Genomic DNA, 6,160 nt, shown 5'->3' with positions numbered 1-6,160 from the left:
TCAGCCAGGGGGATTTGAGGAAGTCATTTAATGTTACTAAGACTGGATTAAGCAAAGTTAAGATCTATGTTTGTTTATCTGTTTAAAATTTTTGGAAAATCAATAAAGATCCAGTCTTGATCTGGATCTTCTAATTCCATTTTTTAAAGCCACTAACAAATGTCTAGGAAGCAAAATGCCGTTAGCAATTGCATGAATGGCACTGAATCTGGTCTGGCCCTAAAACGACCTGTACCCTGGTTGGTTGGCATCTTGACTGTCCCAGGATGGCTTCGGGGGTGAAGTCTAAACCGTTGGAGAATGACATTCACCTGCTGCGGCTTTCATAACTGCTGCCTCCCACATTGCTTTTGCTGCATAAGCAGCATCGAAGTACCAAGGCAGTGTGTACGGAGAACATGGGCTGCCCAGATGATATAAGACCTTGCCCCCCCCAATACCTCCCTGATGTGGTCCAAAGGAAAGCAGAGCAATACATTTGACACAAACTTGGCAGCAGCAGTTGCTGGAAGGAGGCAAACAAGACACATTCCAACCGCCTTACAGACTCCACTTTGGATTTGTATAGGATTTACTCCTTAGACTTCTTCTCTTGAAGATGTCCTACAAGGCAGTGAGTACAGATGGTTCCTCAGAGTTTACTCCTGAAGCCTTTCTCACAAATGGGTATGACCACAAGGCAGTGTAGGTTTAGGATCGCAGTTTTTCTTCTCCTATATGGGGCTACCTTCCCATGTTGACTAGCCCCATCTGCCCCCCTCATTTCCCTAAATAGCACATGTAGAAGTCCCCTTCTTAACTATTGGATCCACTATTGGTGTTCACTCAATCTGCTGGAGTCTGTCTTCGCATGCAGGGGATACCTTAATGTGTGGCAAGCCCTAACACTTGCTTTCTGTTTGTTCAAAAACAAATTAACAGTTCTGGATAATCTGTAAATAGTAACTGACCACCTCCCCCACAAATTGTAATCCTGGAGCATGTCTCATTGTTACAGTATCATTACACACTCAGTTTCCTCGGCACTCAAAAAAATAGTTCAAACTGTTCCTATTATTAGTCTGCCACTTTGAAATATGCAGTAGGCATACAGTGCAACCTTTTTCATATTTACTCAAAAGTAAGCCCTGTGTTTAGTGGGGCTTACTGCTGAATAAGTGTAAATAGGATTGTAATTATATTAAGTGTCACTGTAGTTTGAATATATTTTCAGAAAAGGTCAGGTTAACTCATCTAATGCAACTGACATTATGAATTTAGCTTTAAGTCTTATACAAATGTGAAGTGACCTTATTGTGCTATATGTCCTGAGCATTGTTTTAAGGCAAAGCTGGTTTAAAAACATTTAAAATCAATAGAGTATATTTTCCCAGATAATGTGACATGACCTTGTGATGCTGGAAGGAGAAGGTATTGGGGTAAAGTGAGGGGAAAGTGGTGTGTAGAGAAAATAAAAATGTGGTTTTATTTTTTAAAAAAGTCTGAGTTCAGGTTGGTGGAGTAGAAGAAGGGGTGTATACATGGAATATAGTTAATCCTGTGCATTTTCTGGTTATCCCAGTTACTAACAAATCCTAAAGAGAATAATGTGGGTTTCCAAAATAATTGTATTTTAGTATAAGTTAGTGAAATGATTTTTGCAGCACTCTCTTACACATGTCTACTTACACCCAGTAAGTAAGCTTACTCTCCAGTAAATGTACTGTATATAGAATTACAACCTCATTTTAAACTTTAAAAATCAGCTGGTTTCCAATTCAGCTAAAGGTAGTTCTGACTATATACCACTGAAACAAATATGATATTGTCACTAAAATCCTAATGCTTTCAGTGGAAGAAAATTCTATGCATGGTTTATTTAGTGCAATCCTATGCATGGTTTATTTAGAAAGATCCCACTGTGTTAACTAAGTATGCATAGGATTTCCAGAATAACCTTAGCACATTTACTCAGAATTTCTGATGAGCAGTACCAGCTCCACAATAATCTACTGTGTGGAAATGTCTTTCGTCTTGACTATTTTCAGATGAATTGAGGTCATGGTATAAAGAAACATGAATCTGTTTCTTACAGTTTAGGACTTCATTGTGAACTTAAGCAACTTGCTATTTTAGTTTTTGTTCAACTGTCTAAAATGAGACAGTAATTCTTTCTGAAGTTCCCCTCTTGGTTATCATAAGCAATTAACTCTATGGCTGTTCATCATCATATGTTACTGACTACTGAAATCCATGGGATGGAAAGCAGAAGGCTTAAATGAGAATGCAGAAGAGAAGAGTTTCAAATTTGGGGACTTTCCATGGTATTGGCAAACCCATTTAACAATTATTTCTTTTACTGTAGTTAAGAAATATCTACAGAAAAGGGACAGCTTCAGTGGGGGGGGGGGAAACACTGAGCTTCCCCCCAAAAAAGTAATTTCTATGCAGTATTTGAGAACATATTGGCAGAGCTATTCATGGAGAACATTGTTTTAAGAAGTGAAATCATGGTTTTGAAGTTTCAATACCAACAAAATTTATCATAATCCTGAAATATCAAATAGATTTGGGGCACAATATTTTGCTCTGATTTATTTCTGTGCAATACTATACCAGAAATTGTTCATGCACATTTGAAAGACTTTTTTAAAAAAAGTAACTTGTCTTCAGTATCCCACTACAGAGTTATAAGTATTGGTGTATTTCAAAAAGTACTATTCCATATTACAGGAATGTAACCTTACAGTACCTCTCTGTCTCACACATAGTTCTTTGCTAGCATTTCCTTTGGGAGAACCTTTAAGTGGAAACTGAACCTGGAACCTCATGAATGCAACTTATGAGCTGTACTAACGAGCTCTAACACCACCTCTGCAATCACTAACTTGCATGCTTTGGAACAAACACACTAACAGTCTAAAGGTAAAGGTACCCCTGCCGGTACGGGCCAGTCTTGACAGACTCTAGGGTTGTGCGCTCATCTCACTCTAGAGGCCGGGAGCCAGCGCTGTCCGCAGACACTTGCGGGTCACGTGGCCAGCGTGACAAAGCTGCATCTGGCGAGCCAGCGCAGCACACGGAAACGCCGTTTACCTTCCCGCTAGTAAGCGGTCCCTATTTATCTACTTGCACCCGGGGGTGCTTTCGAACTGCTAGGTTGGCAGGCGCTGGGACCGAGCAACGGGAGCGCACCCCGCCGCGGGGATTCGAACCGCCGACCATGCGATCGGCAAGTCCTAGTCGCTGAGGTTTTACCCACAGCGCCACCCGCGTCCCTTTTACTAACGAGCTCTAACACCACCTCTGCAATCACTAACTTGCATGCTTTTGAACAAACACACTAACAGTCTAGTACTGTACTAAAAGTCATAGATGTAAAGGAATTCCCCTTCTTCGCGCCTGCTCCATGAGATGTCTGGAGGGTGCCAAAACAGGAACAGGCTTTTTCTGCAGTAGCTCCTTGCTTCTGGAATGCCCTCCCCAGGGAGGCTCGCCTAGTACCTGTTACATATCTTTAGGCACTAGGCAAAAGCACTCCGCCCATGCCTTTGGCTAATATAAACAATCTATAGCCTTTTAAGCTGGGGGGGGGGTATTGTTGTTGTTTGTTATTGTGTTGTGTGTTTTGATTCTGTAAACTTCCCAGTGCTCCTTGGGTGATATAGAAATTTAATAACTTGTAGAATCATAGAACTGTACAGTTGAAAGGGACCCAACCCCCTGCAATGTTGGACTTTCAGCTAAAGCATCCATGATAGATGGCCATTAATTAAAATAAATAAGAATTACTTAGTAATACGAAGCAGAAATATTTTGGATCTTTTTAAAATGTACCTGCGTGCCTAGAGAGGGATAGAAGTCCTGCCTAGGCCAAAGACACTGAGGCAAGATACACCAGTCCCCTCTGGTGAGAGCCCTCCCTTGGAATGTTTTCCCAGTGTGCATCTGTAGCAAACTGTTTTTCTGATGCTTGTTTTTAAGGTGTTTTAGTGTTTATTGTTTGCAGGCCTGAGTTCCTTTATTTCATAAATAAACAAAGAAACCTGAAGTTACTGGGAGGAACTGATGGTCGGGGGGGGGGGTGTGTTGGAATTTACTCCTGAGGAGACTGAAGTGGAAAAGGGAAACTTTGCCACTCTGGAGAAAGAAGCACACTGAAGCAGCCACCCTGGGAGAAGAGGGCCGCTGAAAGCTTTGTTGTTAGCGAAATATGCAAACCATGGAGTGGAGCAGCATTTCCGAAATGAGGGCTTGCATACAGCTGACCCGATGTGTTCAGCTGCCTCCTTTGACCCCTTTGCCAGGTATGGCCCATGTGCCCCTTCCCCAGAATTACAACACACTGTGTATATGCAATTGTATGCAGTTAGAATATCTTGATATTCTATATCATTGATATTAACTTCTCTTTTTGTTGCAGATCAGTATCGTGCCATTTAGTAATTTTATTCAGTTTCAGTTTTCACATTGTTTGGATGTATTTGTATTGAAAACACTTGAGGGCCTCCCTGGCTATGTTGACACATGATACTTCGGCACACAAAGTCCTTGCATGTGAAAGCACAGCGTGGATTTCTGGGCAAAGCGGCTGTTTACTTCTTAATATTAGCAGCACAGAACCCTGCTGGCATGTGAAATCTTACTTCTTTCCCCCCTAACACTGCAAAGAAGAATTGTGCATGGGACTTAAGGAAATAAGCTCCCATATCTGCTGTATCAGATGAAAGGCCCATCTAGCACTTTATCCTCACAGTGGCTGACCAGATATCTGTTGAAAGCCCACAAAGAGGCCATAAGTGCAATGAACACTTGTCATTCATAGCAACTGGTATTAACTGGCATACTGACTCTAACATGAAGGCTCTAAACTTAGACATCATGGATAGTTGCAACTGATAGCCTTATCCTCCACAAATTTACTAAACATCTATTACAATCATCCAGTGAAATATACTCCGAGTCGAGTGTGGATTTCATGCTCTTTATTCAGCTCATAGTGGTGAGGAATGAATGTTCCCCCAAAATATCTGCTTTATATACATTATTTACACAATGGGTCGCACGTGATTGGCTAATTCTGGGATTCTCCTGTAGGCCAATCAGGTTGTGGATTCACTTCCACCTGGAGCTGGATTGGGTGGCTCCTGCGGACCAATCATACTGCTGCATTCTGGACCCTATTGTTCTAGGACCAATCAGACTGCTGCATTCTGAATCTATTGTTCTAGGACCAATCAGACTGCTGCTTTTTGGATCCTATTCAATTCAGTACATAACATCCAGGTTGGTGGCCATCGCTACATTTTGTCAGAGAGAATTCCATCATTTAACTATGCATGGTGGGAAGAAGCAATTTTTAAAATTGTCTATCCTGAATCTTCCAACATTCAGCTTTACTGGATGTCTATAAGTTTCAGGTATTGAGGGATATTTTCTCTCTTTAAAACTAGCCCCTCCCCGACTGTAACCTTTCATCACAAGGGAATTGCTTCATCCCCTTGCTCTTTTTGGTTGTCCAGTTGTGAACCCTTTCCAGTTCTAGTCTCTTTGATGAGAAGTGACCATAACAATAAACATCATCCCAGTGTGGTTGCACTGTAGTCTTGTAGAACGGTGTGACAATACTGGCAATCTTATCTTCAATCCCTTTCCATTTATCCCTATTGTGGAATTTGCCTTTTTCAAAGCTGTTGTACAGCTATCCACTGCGACCCAGTGGTCTCTCTCATTCCTAGTCAGCCAGCACCAGTTTAAGATCTCTTAGCATAGCATATACCTGTGAAATTAGGAATTTTTTTGCCCTAATGTTCATCAGTTTTCACTTGCTTACACTGAACTGCATTTGCTATTTTACTGTCCATTCAATTTGGAAAGAACCTTTTGGAACTCCTGGCAATATTATTTTAACTGCCCTGCACAATTTGGTGGTTCTCAGCAAACATGGCTACTTCACTGCTCACTTGTAACTCTATAGGTAAATGTAAAGGTAAAGGGACCCCTGACCATTAGGTCCAGTTGTGACCGATTCTGGGATTGCGGCGCTCATCTCGCTTTAGTGGCCGAGGGAGCCGGCGTACAGCTTCCAGGTCATGTGGCCAGCATGACTAAGCTGCTTCTGGCGAACCAGAGCAGTGCACGGAAACGCCGTTTACCTTCCCACCGGAGCGGTACCTATTTA

Source organism: Podarcis vaucheri, assembly GCF_965113315.1.
Source record: "Podarcis vaucheri genome assembly, chromosome: 11".
In the NCBI taxonomy this organism is placed as follows: domain Eukaryota; kingdom Metazoa; phylum Chordata; class Lepidosauria; order Squamata; family Lacertidae; genus Podarcis; species Podarcis vaucheri.
This window is presented reverse-complemented; position numbering follows the sequence as displayed.